We start from the raw sequence: 12908 nt of genomic DNA, 5'->3' as shown, positions 1-12908 counted from the left end.
ACAATTTGTGAGTTGACAAGCACTGGAAATAAATATTATTGAACCCTCACACACCCCGACGTTTCTTTCTAGAGATTTTTATAATACAAATCATAAAATGAAAATTGGTGCTTTTATAAATATTCTGGATCTCTAAAAGCATAAACCAAGTTTTTTATGATGATATTAGGATATGTAACCAGAAGAACTTTAATCTGAATCTAATGTTTTTGGTTTTGATTGGTCTAATTGATTTGGTTTTTGGTGTGAAAATCTCTTCTGATTCCTGATAGAGCAGTTGTTTTGATCAATCATTACCTCTTTCCAATAAAAACCTGTTATTGATAGTTCTTATTAGTATATCTCAAATATTTGACCTTTTAGAATATTTTTTAAGCCCGAGAGAATGGGGTTAAAATAATTTAGTGTTCCTAAGAGCAATATTTTCAAAGGACCACGAACCAAAGTGGCACCATAAGGGATATCATTTGTACAAGACAATTTTTAACAAGGTGATTCTTACCACTTTCAACAAACCTGAATTTGTTCATTAGTTAATAACTTTGCCAAATTTATTAACTTCTTTTAGAAACACAAGAGTGAACATTGGAACTTGATCATTTTGCAATTGAAATAAATTTTGTTCTTTCATCTGTACTTTGCACTTAATATATGTAGCAATACTTAGTGTCACCCAATTACAAGTATTTGTTAAGTGACATAGTTTATGGCTGATAAATGTTTTGTAAAAAAAAAAGTAGAATCTGTACAGAAAAAAAAACTTAGATAAATTGTATTTATTTTTATTACTTTTTAGCTTAGACACTATATACTGATGCTCTCTTTTTGCCAGAATTACTGGAAGTGCCTCTTGGTTTTATATATATATACAGTGCATATATATTCAAAATTATTGAAGTTGTGTCATAAATGATCAATGTGGTTGTTACAATGTGAAGGTAATGTATAATATAAAAATAATTCTGTGGTACCATGTTTGATGTAGTTATTTTTGCAACCTATAGTCTCTGGTCTTCTGTAAGTATGTTGTCCTCCCATGTCAAGTACAAGGCTTAGCACCCAATCCACTCCCTAGTGAGACATCCATTGGCCTTCCTATAGACTCTAAGGACCCTCAAGAACCTTGTATTCCTTTAGTAACATCTCCCTATCACTTATAAATTCTTAGCCACATTAATTAAAATCTAACTTTCTGCTACACGCGTTAACTTTTCTTTAATTAAATAGCCTCAAACCAAGATACCCACATTTCTGGCATTCAGTTTCAGAATCCCATAAAATAGTGCTGCCATTTATCCTATAAATTCTATAATTCTGTAAATATTATGGATGCCAACACATGGAACATTTGAATTACACAGACTCAGTTATTTTTGTTCTGCATCTTTGAAAATAGAATAGTTTAATGATTTAAAACACTCAAGACAATTTCAACGAACTTATGTGTAGTCCTCAAACAAAATGCAAACCATGATTTCTACCCAAGGAATTCATTCTTTCATCTACACATTGATTTTCCCATAACTAGAAAAAATAAAACTCCAAGCTCTAAGCCTGTTCTTTTAAAATTTCCCTTAACACTCACCTGAAACTACCCTCCCTTCAAAAGGAACAAGATATTTAATAAGAATATAAGTCATGTAGAATGAGATGGAGCGACACTGGGTAAGTCTGATGGATCCTGAGATCCATGGCCAAGGAAAGCAATGACTCTAGCCACTACCTGAAATAAGAAGCTTCAGGGATCAGATTCGTGTGTCCTGGTCACACCAACTCATGCTTGATGCAGCTCAGCAGATCATCCCACACCTGCTCACCATGTGAGGAGGAGGTTGGAATATGGGGATGAAAACCTGACCAATGAAAAGATTAGAAATGTTGTTTTAAATAACTAGAAAACCTTCTGCTTGTTGGAAGGAATGTAAGCAACAGTTGCTTATTTGTGTCTGGAGCTATTTCATGTCCTGAACCTTCTTTCTGGCATCATCACTGGCTTAAAGAGGAGCTCCAGGCCCACTTCTACTCAGATCTGTCAGATTCAAAGTCCTGTTGTCCTCCTCGGGCTCTCTGGAATCTTCTGGGCAGCTGGAATGAGACAGAGCTGGATTGTGGTTGTGGGTAGAGCTAGTTTGCTTCACACTTCCGTTAGCACTTAGGGTGGAATAGCTGTCAGTTTGGGTAGCTTTTTCCCTGTCAGGTGTCAGAGATGAATTCATTGAAGGCTTAGTCTCTAGTCTGTGGATATTGATGTAGACAAAGATGGTAGTTTCACTTTCTATGTCTGCTATAATAAGTTGCAACAAATTTGCAGACTTAATGCAAATTTATCAGCTTTGTGCATCAGAAACCCAGATGCAACTTTGGTGGAGTTCTCTGCATTGGGATTCTCACAAGAACAAGAGCAAGGTATTTGCCAGCCATCTTCAAGGATGCAGGGCGGGAATCCACTACCAAGCTCATTCAGGTTCTTGCAAAACCATTCCTTGCAGCTAGAGAAATGAGTTCCTTTGTTCTGGCTGGCTGTCACTGGGAACCTCGCACAACTCCTTAAAGCCACCAGCCTTCCTTCTGACATTGCTCCTCTCACCATCACACCAGCAATGCCCAGGTGTCCTTTCCTTTTCAGACTTTCTCTTCCAAGGTGTCCTTTGTGCTTCCTGCTGTTTTGAAGGGTTCATGTGATTATTTGGGGGCCCTAATAATCTGGGAGGTTCTCCTTAGGTTTGTAACCTGAATTAACATGAAAATCTGTCTAGAAATGTAACTTAATTTATTTATAGTTCCTATGAACTAGGATATGAATATCTTTGGAAGCTATGATTTTATCTTCCACAAATCAAGAAAAGAATGAAGAATACAATAAAGATATAGAAAGAATAAGGGCCACATAATCATTTCCTCATGCCCAGCATGAAGGTAGCAGTCCAAGTACAAAAGCCAGCACTGGCAATGGGAAAAGCAGAGGACTCCATTTAAAGAGTGTGTAACAAGCCTTTGAAAATTGAGTCTGTATACTCACTATAACCCTGTGAAACTGGGGCCTGATCTGATCTGATACAATATAGGCTCTTCACCGTCCACCAACATAGGTTGTATTTGTCCCATGGCCAGAATATGTGGGTAATGGGATTAAGGGGTGGGAATAGGAATGATTTCCCTTACTATTTTAGCTACTAACCAACGTATTTTGTTCCCTATCTCTGAAACTCGTCTTTGCTTATTTAGAGGAAATCATTGCCAAGTGAGAGGTGATTTTACCATAGTATACACTGGTCCCATTGCCGTGGAATTGAAACCTCTTGGGTCATTGTGTCCTCTCATATTACTGAACCATCAGGAGAGAAAAAAAAAGATTGATCCCAATTTATCAAGCTGAAATATGATTTCTGATATAAAATCTTGGCCAGAAAGACTGTGTTTGTAACAGAATTCTCTGTGGAGCCTTCGACATTGAATAGTAAATGAAATGAGAAACTAAATCCACCTAATACAAACAGGAACACTAAGGAATTTGACCTGAAGGATGAGATTTTGGATCATTGCACCAGTTAAAAAAAAACAAAAAAAAAAACCCTCAACCAAGTGATGTACTGAGGACAAAGAAAATATGGAAAACAGAAGTTCTATCACTTTTAATTTTTAGCCAATTATAGAAATGGATTGAAAATTCATCCTTGAACATTTTTTGTATCTACCTACCTTTCTACTACTTATTTAAAACCTCAATTATGAGAATTTTTAGATATATTCAAAGTAGTAAATATTATAGTGACCACTATGTACCTGTTACTCAGCTCCAACAATTGATATTTGAATAATCTGTTCTATCTATAACCCCAAACATTTAGCTCTTCTCCTCCAAATTCAAAGATATCCTATGCAATATACCTTTTTACTTAGAAATGTTTTGTTTAAATAAAAAGTATTTATCTTTAATTCCCCCAAATAGCTAATATTCACACAGTCTTCACATTTTTGAGTTTATAAATCTTTCAAGAAGATTATGGAATCTTCTTGTTATAAAGTATTTACTTTTGAATAGGGGTAAAAACATACATTATAATTAGTTGATTCATTTCTTAAATAGTAATATACAATTTATCCCCCAAGTCCCCCTAACCTCTGCCTTGTACTTCTTGGTTGGGAAAAAACAAAACAAAATAAAACTAGATTGGCTGTCCCAATGACATCCCCCGCTTTAGATATTGCTGATTGTGTTTTTTTCATATTCTTCTTCCTCCTCTCCTTATTTAGATCCAGTCTGTGGCTAGATAAGATTTGTGTTTGGGAGTAAGAAAGAAGACTCTTTCAAGGGTGATGATTCAAGCTTGTAAGTTCCATCCAGATGTCCAAAATGGCTGTTTCTTCATGTGTATGTGATATTATTGGTTGATGATGATCATTATCTAGATTCATTAAATTGTTAGGAATTCATTAGGTTTGAAATGTTTGATATTCTAATTTCTTCATCCCTTTTTATTTTTGTATTACTTACATAGGAATTTTTCCATTTTAATAACTAGTAAACACATGGAATAGGAAAGGCTGTACAAATGCACACTTTTCCCCTGTGTACTAACAATTTTAAATGTATTAAATGTTATTTAGAGTCACACAAAGGTGAACATATGATGTTTTTAAGGTGCTATTCCAAATTCATGAATTTAAAAATTTTATGTGTTTCAACCATTGCAATTATTATTCTTTTTTCATTCTCAGGTTTTCCTTTGTTTGGCTAGCAGAAGCTTGTTCAAGTGGATCCTAAGTTCTATTGGCACAATCTAGTCTTCAAAATCTTCTAGGACAAGATGATCCAGACTCATAACCCTAGACCTGGGATCAGTCAATGTCAAGGAGCTATGGTTCCTTTGTGGTTTTTTTATAGACCCCAATTAAATGCTAATTAGTTAGTCACTGTTTCTAGATCTTTTCAATGGAGATAGATGGAGGCATGGGCACACGTGTGTGTGTGTGTGTGTGTGTGTGTGTGTGTGTGTGTGAGAGAGAGAGAGAGAGAGAGAGAGAGAGAGAGAGAGAGAGAGAGAGAAAGTGTTTGCACATATACATATGTGGGTTTGTTTTTCAGACTAAAAACTGCTTAATTCAAATTTGGGACTGCAAAGCTTTCCTTAACCTCACTGATCTACTCTATAGTTGATATTTAAAGCCACGAGACTGAACAAGGTCGTAAGGGAATAAGTGTTCATAGAGCAAAGAAGATATTCCAAGGATTGAATTGTGGGCTATTCTAAGCAATGAAGTCCAAAATGACCACTGAAGTAGAAGAAAAAGATCAGGGGAGTGTGGTACCCTGAAACCCAGGTAAACAAAATGGACAGAAGAGAAGGGCAGGTCAATAGTGTACAATTTTTCAAGTAGATCATTTGAAAATGTTTGGGAATTGATCACTGGATTTATCAATGTGAATGTCTTTGGTGTTACTGATGAAATAGTTGTGGTAGAGTGAGGGAGTGGTTGGAGAAAGAATTGGAGGAGAGGAATTTGAGATCTGAGTATAGACTCCAGCTTGGACTTAGAAGCATAGACTTTGTTCAAGAAGCAGAGAGAAAAACAGATTATGCATACACATGTAAGGCAGAGAGTAGATGTGGCCATGGCAGCTTATTTTATTTCTCCTGTTTTTTTTTTTTTTTTGTTGTTGTTGTTTTGTTTTGTTTTCTATTTTGTCAGTGAATTCCCTGTGGAAAGCCACCCATAAAATGTTCGTGGACCAGATCAGCAGAAGCCATTGAGTGGGAAGATCTGGTATCTGGGAACTCACAGCAGCTCTCCTGCTGGGGACATGGCCTGACACATGTGAACTCCCACCAGTTCTGCCAGAGGGTCCCACACAACACCAGAGACGGGAGTTACCCATTAAGAGCCAAACAGCCTTTCTACCCCCACCTATATCTTGTTTTTCATGAAGCAGCAAGCACCGAGACAAGACTCCTCCCACACTGAGACCTTATACCTACCAATCCCCTTTGATCTGTAGCACTATAAATAAAGCAAGCACTGGCTCCATCTTTGTTAGAAGATGTACCCATCTGGTTAGCTTGGCCCATTGCTGCCCCCACTCTGAAACTATATTTCTGGGTCCTGTAGTTATTTCATAGTACTATTTTCTTAGCTTTTATTTCTCAGCCAGCCCATCCCTCTGGAGGGGAACGCTTTCCCTCACCCACACGGGACTTGTGTGAGAATTCCCTAAACAAGTCCATCAGATAATAATGGATGGAGGGAAAGGGTTGAAGCTTTGAAAAACTCTTTCAAGAAAGAGGGAAAAAAGGTCATTAAAAGGTATTCTGCCTATGATGCCTCTACTGTCCAGTGAAGTTAGTTATATTAAATTATAAAATAAGCAAGGGCACATTAGTGAATTGGTCTCCAACCATTTAACAGAGTAGATACAAACATGGAATAGACAGAAAGTTGGATTCAACCTCAGGGAGGTTTGCCAAGAAAGAACAACAAATAGGAAAAGGAACCAGGAATTAAGGAAAGTGATTAAAATGATTGATTGCCAGAAACAACTCAGGTATGAATCAAAATGAGAAAGTCAGTGTTATGGGTTAAATTGTGACACCACAAACCCTGTAAGTTGTAGTTCCTTGTATCTGTGAATGCAGCCTTATGTGGAAGTAGAGTCTCTGCAGATGTAATCAAGTTAATAAGAGGTCATTCTTATAGTCCAATAGGTCTTAGCAGCATCCTGTTAAGAACTAAAAGTATAAACTCACGGGAGAAGGTGACTGTGTTTATGGAGGCAGAAATTTGTGTGATGCATCTGTCAACCAAGTAGTACCACAGATATCAACACCAAAAAGAAGAGGCAAAGAAGGATTCTCCCATCCAGGTTTTAGAGGGAGCATGGCTCTGCCCATACCTTGATTTTGGCCTCCAGAAGTGTGACACAGCATAGTTCTGTTGTTGTAAGCCACCTACTTGGTGGTATTTTGTCATTAGGTCTCTGGAAAACTCACTTATATATGGCAGAGCTGAGTGGCTGTGATAGAGATTTTTAGAACAAGTCTGTAAAAGAGAAAAAGATCCCTTGTCCCTGGTCCAAAGTATGAAAGTGGGAATGAGAGGCTGAGGTAGGATATAGTCTAATGCAAGGCTCCATATAAGAAGCTCTGACTGAAGTGAGATAAAATCTTAATCTTAGCATTTCTCTAATTGCTAGGGATGTTGAACATTTTTTTTTTCATATATTTGTTGATTGATTGCATTTCTTCTCTCCAGTCAGAATAGCAATTATCAAGAATACAAGCAACAAGGTTGGTAAGGCTGTGGGGGAAAAGGTACAATTATATGTTGCTGGTAGGATGGCAAATTGGTGCAACCATTATGGAAAACAGTATGGAGATTCCTCAGAAAACTTGGAATGGAAACACCATTTGACCAAGCTATCCCAGTCCTCGGTTTACACCCAAAGAAAGGACTTAAAATCAGCATACTATGGTGATGCAACAACATCAATATTTATAGCAGCTCAACTCACAATGACTAAACTATGGAACCAACTTAGGTGTAGTATACTGCAACAGATAAATGGATAAAGAAAATGTGGTATATATACACAATGGAATATTATTCAGCCTTAAAGAAGAATGAAATGATGGCATTTGCTGATAAATAGATGGAGCTAAGGATTATCAGGCTAAGTGAAACAAGCCAATCCCAAAAAACAAAGGCCAAATATTTTCTCTGATATGTGGATGCTAATTCACAATAGGCAGGAGGGCTAGGGAAGAATAGTTACTTTAGATTAGGCAGAGGGGAGTAAAAGGAGGGGAAGGGGGTATGGGGGTAGGAACAATAATAGAATGAATCAGACATTATTATCCTAGTTGCATATATGATTATATAACTGGTGTGACTTTTATATTATATACAACCAAAATAATGAGAAATCATACTCTTTGTATGTGTCAAAGTGCATTCTACTGCCATGCATAATTAATTAGAACAAATTTTTTAAAATAGTAAAAAATAAGCCCTGAATGCTGAGTAAAACAAATATTCAGTACACACAAGTGTGGTAACAAGTGGGCTGTAGAAGAAAAGAAATCATGTTAGAGAGTAAAGTTGAATAAGTTGCTAATACAGCAAATTATTTTCACGGGGAAGAATTACATTTCTTGGTGCGTAAAAATAAGTTCTTTGTACTTTCAACCTGTAGGTATTATATACCTCCTTTAATCTATCACACCTATAGACACTGAAAAGTCTAATACTTATTAAGATGTTTACTCACTATTGCTGATGGCAAAATCTGGTTTGATTGCTAAAAAATACTTGGTTTTTCAGAGTCTGGATATATCACTGCTTTGTTGTAAGGTTTAAGATAATTCCCACTTTCTTTGCCTCTTCTTTAATTCTTTTGTATTTAAACAAATATAGAAAATATTAATGATTTACATAAATACATATGTATTTACACATATATTTATGTATTTATACATACAACACACATATTTATTTATTTACTATTTTATATTAGTTCTGGGAATTAAGCTCAGAGGCATTCTACTACTAAGCTACATCCCCAGTCCTGCCTTTTAAAAATTTTTTGATACAGGATCTTACTAGGTAACAAAGGCTAGCCTTGAACTTGTGAAAGGCCAGCCTCCTGACTCAGCGTACCCAGTGACTGGAACTACAGGTGTGGCTCACCACGCCTGGCTGATGATTAATATTGATTAGTCATCCAGAACATTGTGTGAACTGAAATTATATATATGTGATAATGATACCTTCTGGTCATTTAGTGCTTGGTTATTTGAAATGTATTTTTAAATACATAGTGTAATTTGATCCTTAAAGCAACCCTGTAAATGTTTTTTTTAAAGAACAAAAATTTTGCTTCACAGAAGAAGAAGTTGAAAGTCAGTAAAATTAAGTGACCAACCAGAGTCACGTTCATTTAAGAACTGAATGAGTCTTGGTTGATTTGGGTAGCAAATTCATTTATTGACAGAAACCAAAGGCCAATTAATACTGCTCAAAATCCTCTAAAATTGTTCTCCTGGAAAGGAATGGATTAGAATTATACAATCTCTCAGTGCAAGGAGTTCTCTTTCTTTAGAATTGGATATAATAAGCAATTGAATGCCAAAAAAAATTCAAAGAAAAAATTTTTTTTCTATTTTCAAGACTCAGAGAAATTGTGGATGTGAACAACTGATCCTGTCTCTCTGAGAATTAACTCTTTCTGGAGAGCTTTCATCCTGACCTAACATATGGTCCCTGCAGATTCTAGAATCCCAATGGGAAAGGAAACCATGCAGCAACTTTGCCCAAGAGCTTTTTTAAGTAAACAAAACAACAAAGAAACAAACAAACAAAACACAAGGATCCCAGTGATGTCCCTAAGGAATGGCTGGCTTAAAAACTTTTTGGAAGGAGAAGGAGGGATCTTTGTTACAAACTTCCGTCCCTCCTCTGGCTTCTGTTCCCTTACCCTCTGCCCCCTGCAGTGTTGTGTTTTCTGGGAATCAGCAAGAAAGATCACAAGTGGTCTTTTCTTTTTTCACTCTCTCCCATAAAGAAAGCTTTATCACGTGTGGCCTTAAACTTGCAGCAAATTGCAAAGAAATGGCTCAAAGGCTTCAGCTCTTTCTGTGCCCCGGGAGCTGAGATGCACGTCAGTGGCCTTGCCAGCGTGGCCAATTCTCTGCAGACTGCCAGAAAAAAGAGGCCAGTTGGAAAGACGAAAGAGAAGAGATTGCTCAGGGGTGAGACCAGATCCTTCATCTTTTATTTCCCTTAATCTGCTCTGTGTCCACCCAGGCTCTCCTGACCTGGCAGCACTGCTCACAGGGTTGCTGTGGAATTCACCTGGGTTTCCTCTTTCAGCCTGTGGCGTGTGGTCTAGCCGCACACGTGAGAGGAACTGGCTGTCTTGCATCTCCACCTCCAGGTAAGATCTGGTTCTCTTTTGAATTTTGTGACCTTACCACTGATTCTCACAGGAAAGAAGTCCATAAACCCTTGAATTCTGCATTACTCATGGGTTCCAAAGCTCTTCAATGAGAGTTGATGGTGGAAATAGGAGAGGAGACTGGTTGAAGAAGTCAGATAAGCCCAAATCTGGGTTCAAATTTTGACTCTGCTGCTCATAGTTGGGTAGCTTTGGATCAGCCACTTAACTACTCTGATCCATATCACCTTCCAAATGGGCTTATAATGCTAATCTTTGGGGGATTGTTCTAAGGATTACAAAAAGTACATATATCACCTGGCATCAATATAGTACTTATTAAATCTGACATAAATAGTTATTTTTAAGGTTGGGGAAAGAATGAGCCTTCTAAACAACACTCACTCCTTTTGAAGGTGGGATCCCAAAGTCCAGAAGCCAAGCTGGTACCTAGGTTTTCCTCATGCAAGATGGTAAGGAGGTTACTGCCTTTCTGACTTTCTCTGGAGTCCTTGGAGGCTGCCTGCTGGAGAGTGTCTTAGTCATCATTTCAGACTACAGGGGTCAAGTGCATCTGTGTGATTCAACTGCAACATCTCTCAGACACCTGCCTCTAAATTTAAAGACCAGAGGACTAAATTTATAAGCCCATGGAAACAGAGAGTTCAGGTTTTTTTCAGCCTAAAATGAAAGAAAAACTGGTTGGCTAGTTTAACTTTTGCTTCCACATCCCAGGGTACTACATGAAAACTTTGCCATATGTCTTTCCCCACAATCTATTCAAATGATCAATTAAGCTTTTGCCCAACGTAAATCCTGCTTGTTAACCGTGTCTTCTAGCTCTCTTTCTGCAAAGACTATTGAAGAAAGTTATTCTGTGTGCTGAGGATAGTTCCATTGATATCATTGAGCTTCTTTCCCTCTGTTTTCAATGGCTGGAAATCTCCATGCTCACAAACTGTAGCCTCCTTAGAACATACTGCATTTGCAGTGATTTGCAGATTAGCCATCAAGATGAAACTGCATTTTCAGCAAAACTCTGCAGTGTCAATATTTTAAGCTAGGTATTATTATGCTCTACTGCCTTAACTATGATCACTGTAGATAGTTCCCTTCTGCTATCACTTCTAGATTCCAGTTAAAACAATTTTTATATTAATACCTCCAAATCTAAAAGAGACAATGTACTTAGTGTCTCAAGTTTTTACATATTATTTTCAACTTTCTTCTCATTAGCATTAGCATATTAAAATTAATCCTTTGGATCTTTAAGGATAGATTCAATTTGAGTGTTAGTAGATTGTAGTGTTAAATATTTGTTATTTGAATTTTCTTGTCACTGGCTTTAATATTATGGCTGATGGGAAATCATATGAGATATTAACCCCTAAAATAATAAGCCAATATGAATTATATAGTGTAATTCTTGGAGAAGTATTACAACTTAAGCTGTAGATTTACAATTTAGTATTTAAAAATTTTCTGGATTATGTCTTTTTTACCTGGTGATATTTTTACATTTTAATATCTTAAAATATTTTTCATATAATAGTACAGGTTTATTGAAGAAAATAGAAGATATACACAAAACACTTTTAAAAATTATTTGTAATATCACCAACCAGAAATGGTGTGTTTTGAAGCTTTATTTCTATTGATATACATGTGTGAATATTTATTTATTTTACTAAATAATTTTTATATACACTGTTTTGTACAATGTATTTTTAAATCTTGCTCTGAAATACCCTAGATCTACATGCCTATCATTACTTCTTCATATTACTTTCCAATGGCTTCAAAGCATTTCATTGCATGAAGGTATTGGATTTTATTGGACTTATTCTTGGGTTATTTGATCATTCAATTTTTCACTGTAAGCAATGGGTCTTTCTAGGAATTCAGTCAAAGGCACTCATTAGTTTCGTAGTGAAGGAACCTATTTAGTACTGTATAACTCAGTGTTTTGCAACCTCCCACCCCCTTTTTGTTTGTTTTCTGTGTCTCCTCTTTTAATTGTTCTGGAAAAACATTGTTCTGGAAAAATAATCTTCCTAACTCAGTGTATATGAAGTACCTACTCATATCAAGTACTGGTAGAAAAAAAATGCTATTTTTTAAAAATCAGGAATGGTTTGAATCTTACCACCTGATATTTTTGCATCAACTAATATTTTATTGTTTTAATTTTAATAGGTGAATAAATTTTCTAGTCTTCATCAATTATTTAAGGTTTTAGAATATTCCTAGCTGTAAAACATTAGTTTATTCACCTATATTTGCTAGCATTGTATTTGAGATTTTATAGTTCATGGGCTTTCCTGAAGCATTTCTTTTTATGCTGTCTTTATGAGATCTAATTTTCAATATAATTTTAGTTTTGTCAATGAATGAAAACAACAATACTCTGGTTCCATTTTCTACTATCTTCCTTTGAAAGATAGTGATTGATAAAGCACTCCTGTTATATCAATATATACTATTATGTATGTTGTATCATATATACCAAGATATATCTTGGTGTCTTTGTTTAGGGCATAATTTCAATTTATTTTTGTCAATGTCTTTCTTGGTTATTTTTCTCTTATGCTCTGTGTCAATATAGATAATTGATATTTGCTAGAAAGTTATCCATTTTGTCAACATTTTACAATTATTTTTGTATCCTGTACATAACTTTTGTTTTATGCTCCTACCCATCGTGTTTTTATCCTTGTGTCATCTTTTGATCTCAATTAGCATTATCAATATCAATTCTGTTTAGTTTGTTTGGGTTTTGTTTCTTGTTTTTTGGGTTTGCAATATTTTTGTTTCGTTTTTCTTCTCCTTGTACATTTTTTGAAATTTAAAGTTATACATGTTTTTATATAATGTAATCTATAAATATAACAATAATTTTTGAAAACCAAACACTTGCCTCACCCTCTTTCCCCTCCCCAGACAAATCCTCTTAACTTTTGAATGGCTTAGGTTTTCTGAT

The sequence above is a fragment of the Urocitellus parryii genome, chromosome 5 (assembly GCF_045843805.1).
Source record: "Urocitellus parryii isolate mUroPar1 chromosome 5, mUroPar1.hap1, whole genome shotgun sequence".
Classification (NCBI taxonomy): Eukaryota; Metazoa; Chordata; class Mammalia; order Rodentia; family Sciuridae; genus Urocitellus; species Urocitellus parryii.
This window is presented reverse-complemented; position numbering follows the sequence as displayed.